Source organism: Teleopsis dalmanni, chromosome 2 (assembly GCF_002237135.1).
Source record: "Teleopsis dalmanni isolate 2A chromosome 2, ASM223713v2, whole genome shotgun sequence".
NCBI classification, from domain to species: Eukaryota; Metazoa; Arthropoda; class Insecta; order Diptera; family Diopsidae; genus Teleopsis; species Teleopsis dalmanni.
This window is the reverse complement of record NC_051847.1, coordinates 44,472,247-44,486,214: the sequence shown is the minus strand read 5'-3', so window position 1 is coordinate 44,486,214 and position 13,968 is coordinate 44,472,247.

The window sequence follows — 13,968 nt, the reverse complement described above, 5'->3', positions numbered from 1 at the left end:
GCGATTCAGAGGGTTCTTAATTCGCATGAGCTCCTACACCTCATGGTTCATTCGGATGAGGTAGAGCAACTCATTGCGGACAAAAGATCTGAAGAAAAACGAAAACTCCCAGTGTTTCTTCATCATTCTATAATAACGTCCAAGTAAGATGAGCGATCTATAGAGCGTAAGTTTTGTTTGTCGAGGAAGAGCTCTTCATTGCAATGACTTACTGAGCTCAAGGTAGCACCTATTGACAATGATGATTCTTCGTCTGTTCTCCAAGCTGACATAGTTGTTTTTCGTTACGGCAGTGCCAAAGTAAAAGAAATCCTTGACAAATTTGAGAGTATAGTCGCCAACCACTACCTTGTCGTCTGAACGATGCAAATTTTTATTACATTCAGAAAAATAATTTGATTGATTTAATCAGATTTTAACTTAATCTCAGATTAAAATATTCTTACTCGACGCATCATGTTGGTTCAACCATACCACATGTTCGATTTCACATCTTCTTTAGCAAATGAGCTTAAATTTCTCTAACAAAATGATTAGTTGGTTAATTTATTTTTCTGAGTGTAGTAGCCGACATATATTTCGTTTCGTCCTCATACACCACTAAGCCCATTTTTTCAGATCTATGAATTTTGCATATGATTATTTTCTTTACCTGATAAGTAATGATGTGTAAAATATAATCCTTTATATTACTTAGACTACTATAATAATTTTTAACAGTGCTTACAATAATATTATCAAAATTAAATGAAATATACAAATTTATAAATTTACAATGTAAAAATATATTTTTAAACAAGTTTAAGCTATTTGTAAAAAACTACTACACCATTGACCTACTCCCATAAGAAACCAGACCTCCAATAGCACTTTTTTCGCACACTTGTAGTTCGACACCTGTAAGCATCACTCAACCCAAGATCTCTGTCCAAAATATTAATTCTAGTAAATTTATCAACGAAACCCACAAGACAAGCAAATCAGCAAATCGGTAAAATAGACAATTACGGGCCTGCATGCCAGACTTTATGTAAATTTCCTAAAACTTCGAAATTTGTGGGCGTTACGGAAATCTCGAACGAACATAAATTAACGCTCATTTACACAAAGCCGCCGTGGATAGATTTTAGAAATATGGCTTCCACGTTAATAAATTAAAATAAAATTTGTGATAAAATTTTGGTTTCGATTAGTGTATAATAATCACCCGCTGGGCAGGCTCAAGTGTTTTGTGTCCATTATTTTGTCCAAATCATAGTTTTGTGGATTTTAGACGCTGCGTCCCAACCTCTGTTTTGGCAACTATTTGCGTAGTTTTGTGTTTCTACTACTTTTTTTTAAAGTTTTTTGAGGTTTCTTGCGATTTCTTCGTACAACGAAGCCGTGCAAATCATCAATCATTTTGGGTTCACTTCGATTTTAGCATTTAAAATTTAATTTTGACTGATGAATTTCTGAATTCGACTAAGAAATTATTTTGTTGTCTGTGTAAACTGTGTTCCAACTTATTTCCTAATAAGTCGTCTTCCCTTTCGAGCTTAACACGCAAACTGAGCATTAATTTGGTTTTAAAGAAAATTTAAATAAATGATTTGCTGTTACGAATTGCCATGAAATTTTGTATTTAAAATTGCATTTGTCAAAACCTTTAATTCGTCTTAACCGAAATCTTTAATTTTAACGCTCTTTGAACTCATTTCGCAATGTTGCATTCGATGTACGCGCAACACTGCAAATGCAACACTGAGTCATGAACGCGTTGCGCTGCCAGATCGAATCTCGTCTTTCCGCATAATTGAGCGGGTTTTATTAAATATTTTCAATGATTAATGAATTATTTTATATTTTATTATTCCCATTTCATTTCTACCGCTTTCTGGTATAATCTTTCTTTTTGGTCCATATGTGGTTTTACACTTGTTCGCACATTTGTCTCCTCATATCGGGAGCGGTCAGTCGGTCCATGGCAATTCGTAGTGCGGCATCATTAATTTCAGTTTGGTTATTTGCTTTGGTCTGTAATTAAAATTAGTTTAATGATTTCTCGTTGTCGTTTAATTGCGGTTGTTGTTTATTATTAATATTTAAATAATTCTCTACTAATGTTGTTATGTCGGTTCATTCGATATCCACTCCATAGATTGGCATCAATGTCGGACCGACTAATTTGTCCAAATTATCACAATATTTCCCCTTGTGTTGCGGACTGTGAAATGTGGGAAAATATCGGTTTAATAGCTTAAATATCAATTTTCTATGGTTTTATTTTAAAATAAAAGCAATAAATATATAAATCTTTTAATTAATATTTCAAATTTGAGGTCAGTTTATTTATCAATTTCAATTTGTTGATTTCATTTCGAATTTCAAAATATGCAAATTAATTGTTGATGTTTTTTTCAATAATTAATAACTTCATTAACAAAATTTAATTAATAATAATTTTAATATTAATTTTTTATTATTTTTTTATTATATTTATGTGAAGCAAAAAATATTTGTGGTGAAGTAGACTGATTTACTGCAAGCGCTGACCCGACGATAGACACTTTCCTAACACTGCTGTATACAAGTCCTCTCACATCGAGCGTTTAGATGACTTTTTATTATCCTTAGCACGAAGATATTTTATCAGGCGTCATAATCATCCTCCTGATCCTGAGCAGGTATTAATCTATAAAGAGGGTTCCACCTTCCCCATTGAGTACAATTCAATCTTCCCACTTATATTAATCGCCCAGCACAATTTTCCATCAATGTGTTTAATAATATGAGACTCGCGCCTTCACAAACCCTGGCCACTTATCTGAACGACATCAGCCTGTTTTTCTTTAATCCCGTTCTATAATCGGTGTCACAACAATTTCTTGTGCATATAGTTTACTCTTAGTCGGTACTATCTAACAAAAACATCCCACCATCCTCCCCTTACTTATTTACAAATTTGGTTTAACAATGTCTGTTGTGTAAATGCTAAGCTTTTCGAATTTAAATATCAGCTTTTACCTTGATAACTAGAATTGGATGACAGCTTTTGACCTTAACGAGCCAATAGCTGAAATTCATCCGTTCAGTATTTCTAAGAGGTGGTATTAGTGGGTTCAAGTCTCGCAATGTGAAATTAGTCGACTAATCCAGACAGTTCAGTTCCACATTATGCCATCACATTTTCGAATTCAGGATAACCTAAAAAGTTCTACCAATTTTTTATGGTAGTAAGAAATACGATTCGATTCGATTACGATTCGCTCTTACGCTCAGAAAGTTCTCACTGTTCTTTGGGTGCAGACTTGGTCTGCGTTGTAGCCATCCTTCCAGCGTGAGCATAAAACCATACAATCTGCCATATAAGGATTTTCAAACAGGTACCTCGTCACTCATATAAGCTACATAGCCTACACACTGGAATTCACAGATCTTCATTTTTAAAATTCCATCTGCTTCGAGACGCATTTTCCTTTCTCTGTGGTAGAACTATTCCTACCATATTTTGTGAAAAAACTATTTCCTCTAACAATTCTCATTTAATCATTTCGAAATTAATTGAGAAAAAACCTCAAAAACGCAGTAATTAGCAATGCAAATAGTTTCGCAATGCACTTAATTGTTTCGATGTGAGACCGAAAGTACGCGACGCATCATCGCAGACACATCTCATTACCGCACATCTACGATTTGACGGAGTCCCGCGAATCGCTATGGCATGTGCCGTATGTGCTGCACCACTCAACAACGGTCATGTAAGTTGTTGGCATTTGCCGCATCGAGGAGTGACGTGCGGTGTTGGAGGAGGATAAATTTGCATTCAGCAAATAAATTTTACATCAATGATTAATTGTTTTGACAAAGTCTGACGTTTTATCAAACAAATTCATTTTTCACAATTTCGCATATTTCGCTGCAGCTCCTTCCTTTCTTTTCGCCCCTGCTGACGCGGACCAGGAAATGAAACAATACTCTAGTGGAGCAATTGCAACTCCCGTCAGCAGACATGCTTGCATATCCAAGTGACATAAATGCCGTCATGCGTTCCAAACATGACAATTTTGTGGTATTCTCTATACAGAATTATCTACAAATATCCTTTTTCGCATACATGTACGGGTAATCCGTCCTCTAGGCGAGTAGCTAACGCGTGGGGGACTCTAGCTTCACTCCTATGTTAGCGTAGAATTTATTTGCTTGCATGAAACATTTTGAATTTCACTGAATTACCAGTGACAATTTCATATTAAAATAGTGGTCTATGGCCAAAATATTACATCCAACAATAACAACAACAACTACTACTACAAACAACAGTAACAATAACGACGATAGCTGGCAGAGATTTCAGATTTATGTTTGCTGACTTTCTGGTTACTGTGTATATCCTTTCATCCAGTGGTACTATGAAGAAGCATATATTTCGAATTGCTTGAAGTTGAGATTTCTGTTATATATAACGTCATTGCTCGAGCTAGAATATTTCACTTTTCGAGATTAACTTTTTACAGAAGATTAATTAACATTAAATAGATCATATATTGTAATGATTCCTTAAAGGCAATTATATTCCGTAAGATACGTATATCATTAGCTATACCTATATATAAGAGAGTTTAGTCCAACATCAGGGACGAAGCTCAACCATTAGAACTAGCGTCTCTAGAGAGTTTTGATCGAGTTTTAAAGAGACCTTAACAGGGAACAAATGTTCTTGATCCCCGGTTCCCTACAATTCCTACAATCGTGACTGCTGGTGATGCTTAACTACCGCGAATGCCTTCTCTACAGTTAATTTAAGTTGTTTTTAATAACTCACCTTTGATTTCTATTGATTACATCTGGATATTTTGGATAGGCTTTACTAGACGTAGAGAATGGACTACTATATTTTTTGATGGTATTAATATATAAAGAGGGTTGCAACTCATACATTGCCTTCTATGCATGGTATTTATTTTGTATAGACTACAGTAAGTGTAGAGAACAGACTTTTGTATTTTTTATATCAGATTTTACTTAATAAATATGGTTTAAACTCTCCCTATACAATATAAGGGATTTACAGTTAGTAGATGGATTTCTTTAACTTGGCTTGAAGATCAAGTGCAGCTATATATTGGGGTATAATTTATATATACATGCGTTACTTCAATATCTTCACCACTGTGGGTATAATTTTAAGAAAACATGACTCTCCGTCTATATGGTATAATATCAATTAAGATTAAATGTATATAATTAAAGCGTTTAAACCCAAATCAGTAATGTTTTAAGTCGATATTGTGAAATTACCAGACAAAAGTAAATTATATTGTAATTTATTCTTTATATTAATCATAGTAGATATAATAAATAATATATTAAAAATATTCTGTATTTATATTTTATTATGAATATTGTACTTTAAATATTTCCATTCAAGTTAATATTAATGTTTTTCCCTAATAAAATGCATTGCAAATGTTACATAGCAGCTGTTATAAACGCTCATTTTCAGCAAAAAATATGTTAAGTGATTGCTTCTCTGTTAGCGCTGTTAACTCATTCTTGCTGCATTACTTCGCTGCATCGAAATTTACAAATACAATAAAGAACTTGTACTTGAATTGTTTTTAAATTGTTTGGTTCTCTGAAATAAACAAAAAATCAGCTGTTTTTTCCAATTGGAATAATGAGAGAAATTAAGTGTACTCTCCTACTGAAGCGAAAAATACACTGCTAATTAACAGCTTAGGCGAATAAGTAACATATTTACAAAAGTAGCATGCGATTTAGGAATATTTTATTGAACTGTTATTGTAAAACTGTTATATCTCAAACTGTTATTTGAAAATTATCATTTCAGAACTGTTATTGCTGATATTGTACATTTTTACTGTTATCTATGAATTGTCATCTCAGTAATATTAACATTTGTTAGAAATTTATATTTTAAAAGATATATAAAAAAAATAATTGTTAAAAATAAAACGAGTCCTAATAAAATATTATATTTTAGTTTTGTATAAAATAATATAATAATTTGGGACATAACATATATATATTTTATATATTTGGGATATAACATTTTAAAGTCTTCTGTTTGTCTTTCAGAATTACAGTTACATACAAGAAGTCGATGTTAATTTTAACATAATTAAAATGCACAACTTACAGGATACTGTAAAAGTCATTTCTAAATAACATTTTATTTCCAGTTATTACTTATTATTTAATATAATAAATTAATTATTAAGTTAATTAACGTTTTGTTACAAATATTATTATATTCCTCAATGTCTTAACGTGTGGTTGGTATAACTTTTGCTCTAAAATTAGGCAATTAAAAGGTATAGAATATAAGTAGCTGACTACACATAGTTTAGCATAATATAAGTAATGAATATTTTTGAGTTATGTCCTTTAAAATGTCGACATATAATTATACTTTAAGTAATATTTAGCACATGTACTAACTTATTATTTACTATTATTTTTTATTTATAATTTAATTTAAAATAAATAATTTATTTATTTACTTTATATTAATCTGTGACCGGCTTCAACAGACGGTTGTGGTACTAAGCAGAGTCCATTCAAGTCCACAAAAATTTTAAGTATTAAAAAAAAAATAATAATAATAAAAAAAAACTTATTAAACATATTTTATACAGATATACATATTTTATTTTTCAAATATATTGCAAATAAAAATAATTAATAGTATTTTTTAAAAACATTTGATTACATGTTGCTTGGCAGAATAAATCAGTTTTGTTAGCTCCATTAAAGCAGGTGTTTAGTAACTATCTTCAGCATAAGCATTTCCATCATGCTACATAATAGCTCCACTGTTATGTGTGTGGTAACTGTTAACTATTCTTTTAACATTCAAAGTCAATGGTTTTCTGCTCTGCTCAGTTCATCAAAGATAAATTACGGCGAATACACAAAAAATTCCTATGAGTAAGCGAATTGCGTGTGAGAGTCCGAACAACATGCGAACGAAATTCAATTCTTGGTTAAAAAATGTTGTGGCAACAATTTAGTTTGTTTTCAACAGCAAAAGAAGTTAGGTGTGTTATTGTCAGTTGTCGAGCTGTTACGCACAGTTCAAACGCAACATCGAAGCCGTGAAATTAGGAAATTTTAAACGCGATTTCGTAAAAAAAAAAAATTTCAAAAATAAGTAAGAATAAAAATATTGTGCAAAATAATATATTATTTAATAAAAAACATAACCAGTTTTTATTACAAAAAAAAATAATTATAACATAAACATAAGTGCAGGAAAAACAAAACATCTAACTAATAATTTAATAGCAATTAATTTGTACGAAGATCACTAAACGCCAATAAGAACAAAATCAGAGCAAACATATTATTTTAATTAATTTAAATTGTTTGATAAAACATTTCAACATATAATTAAATGTTCTGTCAAATCTTAATAAAACAATTTTAATTAAATTGGTTAAAAAGTAGTAATAAAAAAAATCCCTACACAAAGTAACTGTCATTAAGTGTTTGTCATTAAACATTGACACAAAAATAAGTGCGAAAACAAAAACAGCAACAACAACACAAAGGTAATAACGTGCAATTGCTCGAAAAGGCATAAACGACAAAGCGTGCAAAGTGCAGTATAAAAATGTTGGGTTTTATGTTAATTCGCCTGAATGTAATGAAAGCGAAGTAAATTAAATAAAAGGTCAAGGTGCATTAAAAACTGTTTATTTAATTTTAAAAACGAAAGTAAAACAATAATTAAAAAGCATAACGTACCAAAATTGGCTATTAAAAAAATTGCAATTGATATTAAAGTGCCGCTACACAATTAACACAGTCAGCTAAGTACATTGACGTTTTATTCTGTTAAATAAATAATACAACACAATAAACCAACAAACACAACAACAACAATATTAAAAGTAACAGTTATCTTATATCGTTTTTTCAACACGAACTGAATTGAACAGAGTGTGTGTGTGTGTGTGTTGTGTAGTGCACACATTCCCTTCTGTGATTTGCTACTTTAAAGTCGGCAGCAAAATTAAATTGTAGCAAGCGTTATTGGTAGTGTGTTTGTTGTTTTTGTAGTGCTCTTATCAGTGCATAGCATCACTCTGCGTGTACGTAATACAAATGATTATTTAAAAAGACGTTGCAGGGTGAATTTTCATTACAGCAATTGTCGTCGGCATTATTGTTGTTGTAACAAATTTACACAATTGCATTGAATTTTAATATTCACGTAAGAAGAAGGAGTATGTAAGAAGGAGAGTGCAGCAAGGCAAGGCAAGACAAAGCAAATGTATGCAACTTTGCTACTTATTGAAAACGGCAAATTGAAAACGGAATATCAAAACAAAAACAAAGTAGAACTAATCTCAATAAAATAGTGTATTTTTTTATTGTGTGTTTTTGTTGGTGTGTTTTGTGTGTGGAGTACATACTTTTTGTGTTGTGTTTTATACTATTCAGTTGTGTTCCTTCATATCATTATAAACTTTATATGATTTCATTCACGCCCTTCGTGTTGTTGCTCCTTTCAAGTGTTATTTTGTGTCATCCCTGGTAACTCTCTTGTTACAACAATTTTCCTACGTATTTCGTTTTTTATTTGAATTTCATTTAATACGTTTTTTTTTTGATTTGGCATTATAAGCATTGTTGAAAAATTAAATGCAATTTTACGCATTCTTTTATTTGTTATATTTTATTGTCATTCAATTTGTTAGTGTTTTGTGTTTCATTTTTATTTAAACAACAAAAAAATATATGAATAAATAATTTATATATACACATATATATACATTAAGACCGAAAAGTTTTCGGAAATTCTCATTTAAAATTCGCGCGCTGTATATTTTTCGATATTTTAAGTTTATGTAGTTTGGCAGCACTGTCCTTAATTACTATGCCAAAAATGAGCGCGATCTGTCAGACAGTTCGTTTACGGCAGCTGTTGAAACCAGTTCACCTCAGTAGGGCGTTGCGAAAAAAACAATGGAAAAAAATATTGAACAAAGAGTTTGCATCAAATTTTGTGTTTCGAACGAAATTTCGTGTGCAGAATCGTTGCGAATGCTACAAAAGGCTTATGGGGAATCAGTTTTATCGAAAACTCAAGTTTATGAGTGGTACAAAGCCTTCCAGGACGGTCGTACGACCGTCGAAGACATTTCGCAACGCACTACTGAGGTGAACTGGTTTCAACAGCTGCCGTAAACGAACTGTCTGACAGATCGCGCTCATTTTTGGCATAGTAATTAAGGACAGTGCTGCCAAACTACATAAACTTAAAATATCGAAAAATATACAGCGCGCGAATTTTAAATGAGAATTTCCGAAAACTTTTCAGTCTTAATGTATATTTGTATGAATATGTATTGTTAAAAATCAAATAGCTGTCAGTTAAAATATTTGAATGAATGTGCATTTTTTTGCTTTGTTATTTGTTTTGAAGCAAACATAAACGAGCAAATACTTTTGAATTTATATACAATAAAAAAGAAATAATAAATATATACATATTTAAATAAAGTTAATAAAAATACGCATACCAAAATAAATACATAAAAACCTTAACACAAAAAAAAAAAAGCAATAATAAAAACAAAGTCATTGCATGTTAAATAAGACCAAAGGATAAAATAATTCAACACGTCAAAAATCTGTTAAATTAAATAAACACCACAAAGGCAGTGGAAGAAATTTATTATCATCAAACTAAAAGGTGAGTTTTTGAATAATTTACTACTAGTTTGTTTTATTAATGTAACATTTAAATATTGTACATTTAAGCTTAAAGTATCAAATGAAATACAAAGTAATGTTAATATTTTGTATTTAATTATTAAAATAAATTAATTTATTTCTATTAATTATGTATGCGCAGTTGAAGTGCTGTTATGGGAACTGCTGTCAAAGTAGTTCAAAAGTGTGTTGAATATACACACACATTGGTGTTAAGTATAGTATTGTTTATCGCGCGAGTAAATAGTAAATATCGTTTATACCGTAAGGAAATAAACTGAATAAAAATTATTAAATAATTAGATCATATTTGTAACTAACATATAAATTAAATTGAATTTATTATCAAATTAAAATATACAAAGTTAAAATATGAACTCATACTAGATTCACATGAGAGTTTTGTTTGTAATTTTAGTTGTCGAAAATTTAAATTTTGCATTGAAAGCAATAACAATTATTGACAGCTAAAATTACAAACAAAACTCTCGCGTGAATCCAGTATAAGACTTATATTATGCATAAACTGCAAATTCGTGCTCCCGTGATATATGCTTATTAATATTTATTTTTAATGAAATGTCTAATTTTTACATTAGCTCCTCAGTTTTTTATTGCTTTTGTTGGATTTTTAAATAAATTCGAAACAACTTAATTAAAAATAAGAAAAAAATGAAAATTAAAAATTTTTTTTCTTTATTCTAAATTAGATATGTTATTATTAATAATAGTGATGTGTACAAAGGAAAACTTGGGGTTCAAACCATAAGTAAAGCATTGCGAGTCAATAAATTCACTCGATTAAAAATATGATTCTCTATCAACTCTCGATTCAAAATAGCAAATGCAAAAATATATTATATTCAGAATATAACTTGTTATAAATCGCATACAAGAGAAGCTTGTAGTTAAAATCCTACCAAAAATGTTTATTATTTATTTCTAAACTATATATAATTTAAAATTATAAGCTATATTTTAATAAACCCATGCGTGTTACATGATTTTATAGATACGAGTATCAGTATCTGTGTTTAATTATTAGCAAGTATTTCTACAAAACATCTGACTAAACCTTTAGGGCTTTAGCTTTCTTTGGCAATTTGCAAATTTTTGAAATCTTTGCATATCTTTTATATTACAATTTAATTCTGTACTATAAGTACACTATACTTATAGAATAGTATAATTCTGTACACTATATTAAGTGAAAGAGTTTACAGCGTTTTAGGAATAAATTTATTTTCTTTATACATATTATTTTTGTTTGGGTTGGCTAGGAGTAATGTGGGGGATTTGTTAAGCACTACAGACCTAATGTTATTATATCTATTTTAAATTATTATAAAAAAATTTTTTCTTACAATAGTTGAATGATTTATAGAATTAAATTTTTTTTCTTTTTTTATGACGACATGATTCGCAACGTGTACTTTTAATCAAAAATGTTTTAAGTCAACTTTATTTAAGTTCTATAGCCAGTTTTAACAATAGTCATATAAATATATATATATATATAAATATACATAAATTTAAACGTTGGTAAATCAAAATTAATTTAAAAATTCAATGCAAATATCGTTTTCGAACAAATTTAAATGTTCCCCAGCGGAATAATCAAACATGTTTGTTAATGGCTGAGAGCCAACGAACGAATCGGGATTGAACCATAATTGAATGTAAACGAAATTGCTGGCGCTGCCTTAACTGCTTTAGTATTGCAAAAACCATTAAAAACAAAAACAAAAATAATGCATAAATACAAAATGCATTTTAAATGGAAAAAAAATATTTATAAAAATTTCATTTGCATTTTCAAACAAAAATTATTATGCGTTTTGGTGGCAAAAGCATTGCAATTTCAATAGCAATTGAAATAATAGAAACTATTGCCAATATGCAGCCATGGATATTATTGTACTGGTGTACTAAAGGACGGCTTGACAGTCAGTCCATCGAACAGACATAGCGAACGAAATGTCGTCTTTTGCGGCACAAATGCAATGGAAACGTTTAGTTCGCTGTTGGCTTTTAATACCAACAAAGTGCATTACGCCGTACTACGGTCGTAGCCGATAAGTTTCATTTTAGCCGCCTCGCGCCTACTCTTCATTGTTTAATTAATTTCCTGCACGTACATAACAACAAATACAGGGTGTCCATGAACAGGTCATGCACATATGAATAGTGTTTATGTTGCTGTTGCTGCTGCTGCTTATTTTAATAGTTCAATATTTGTTCAAGACATATCGAGAACGTGTCTAATTATGCGGTGTGAAATTCAATGCATGTCTACTTAAGTTTTTCTTTCGATTTCTTTTTAAATGGATTCTTGTTTTTTGGTTTCTTTTATTTTTGTACCTACTTCGATATTATTTGGAGTGTTTCGTTGTTTCGGCACTTCGCCGCTTTATGGTTTCGCTGCTTCAGTGTTTGACTGCTTCAATGTTTCACTGCTTGAGTATTTCACAGCTCCAATGTTTTGCTGCTTTAATAAAGTGCTGGTTCAGTCTATTGCTGCGTCGGTGTTTCGCTGCTTTAGTGTTTTGCTGTGTTAATAATTCGCTGCTTCAGTGTATCGCTGCTTTAATATTTCGCTGCTTTAAAGTTTTGCTGTTTTAATAATTCGCTGCCTCAATGTATCGCTGCGTCATTGTATAGCTGCTTGGTAATTCGCTGCTTCACTGTATCGCTGCTTTAATATTTCTCTGTTTAATATTTCGCTGCTTCAGTATATCGCTGCTCTAATATTTTGCTGCTTTGGAGTTTTTTGCTTTTATATTTCTCTGCTTGTTTTAATGTTTTTCTAAACTGCTGTCGACTGCAATAAAGTTTAATTTATAATTTGTATATTAACCGAGTACTCCGTTTAATGACTTTTTTCAGTTAGGAGCCGGGACGTGCTTATTTAAAATGGTTTAAACTTCTTGTATTCCATTTAATTATGCAGTTCGGTTCGTTAATGCTCTGTGTTTTATTGTTTGTTAGCTGTGTTAGCTATGTTTCATGTACACTTTTAGCACTGCACGCAATGCATTTCAATTCAAGAAGCTACATTATTCATATTTTATGTCATAAAAAATATGCCCATTTCTGTACGATTATACCTATGAGTACTCACTAGCAACTCAAATGTTTATTTTTATATTCTACTATGCGCTTCAAGTATTATTTAAATTATTGGTAATATTTTGTGACTACTTTTCAGAGTTATTAACATAAAATAATATATAATAAGACAGGTGGAAAAGTTTTAATTTAAAACTGTACAGTAAAATTTTTTTACATTTTTAGAAAATTAAAAATTATGCATTTGAGTACTTAAAACCGTTTTAAGCATATTAGAATAATTGTTTCCTTTAAAAGGGCTTCATTTGTAGTCTTTTAAGTGAAGTAAATAGTAAATTTGTTGCTAAAAATGATTTAAATATATTTTATTAGTAAAACATAATAGTAATTGTATTTATATTATATCAATAAAAATTTTTATTTTTAATTTTTCTTAACATATTTTTATATATAATTTTGTATTTCATAGAGGTGGTCATGGGATTATTTCTTATATTTAATTATTCGTCGATAATTTTATGAGATTGGAAGTACCAAGGGTTGAACCTGCCAAATTTGAAGCTCAGAGTCAGTGTACAGTCGCCAACTGACCAAAAGCCGTACTTAGACTAAATTTTGTATATTCTAACTTAAAGTTAATTTTACTTGCTGTGAAAATTCATTTACAAATTTAAAATTATTGAAATTTAACAATTAAAAATAAAAATATAATTAATTAATTCAATTATTCTACAGCTGGTTTATGATTTCGTTCTAATGTTAACATAGCAAGTGAATTTGTTAATAAAACTTTCACAGCAAAGTAACAAAACTTGCGAAATATGTGCGAGCATAAAATTTAAGTACGGCTTTGGGTTAGTTGGTTAAGGTGTGCTGACTCTGAGTTTCAAATTTGGCAGGGCTTGAGTTCGATTCCTGGTACTTGCAGTCTCAAAAAATTATTTACGAATAATTAAATACAAGAATTATTACCAAGACCACTGATGATGGACAATACTTGAAACAGCTGCATGACCAGCCAAAAATTCAATTAAATAAAAATTATATAAAATTAATTTTTGTTGTTGTAGTTCACTACTGTTCGAAAAACGTCTTTATGAAAAATTTACTTATTTATTTATGTTCCAAAGTGTGATATATTTAGTATATTACATATATTATAGTATATATCAA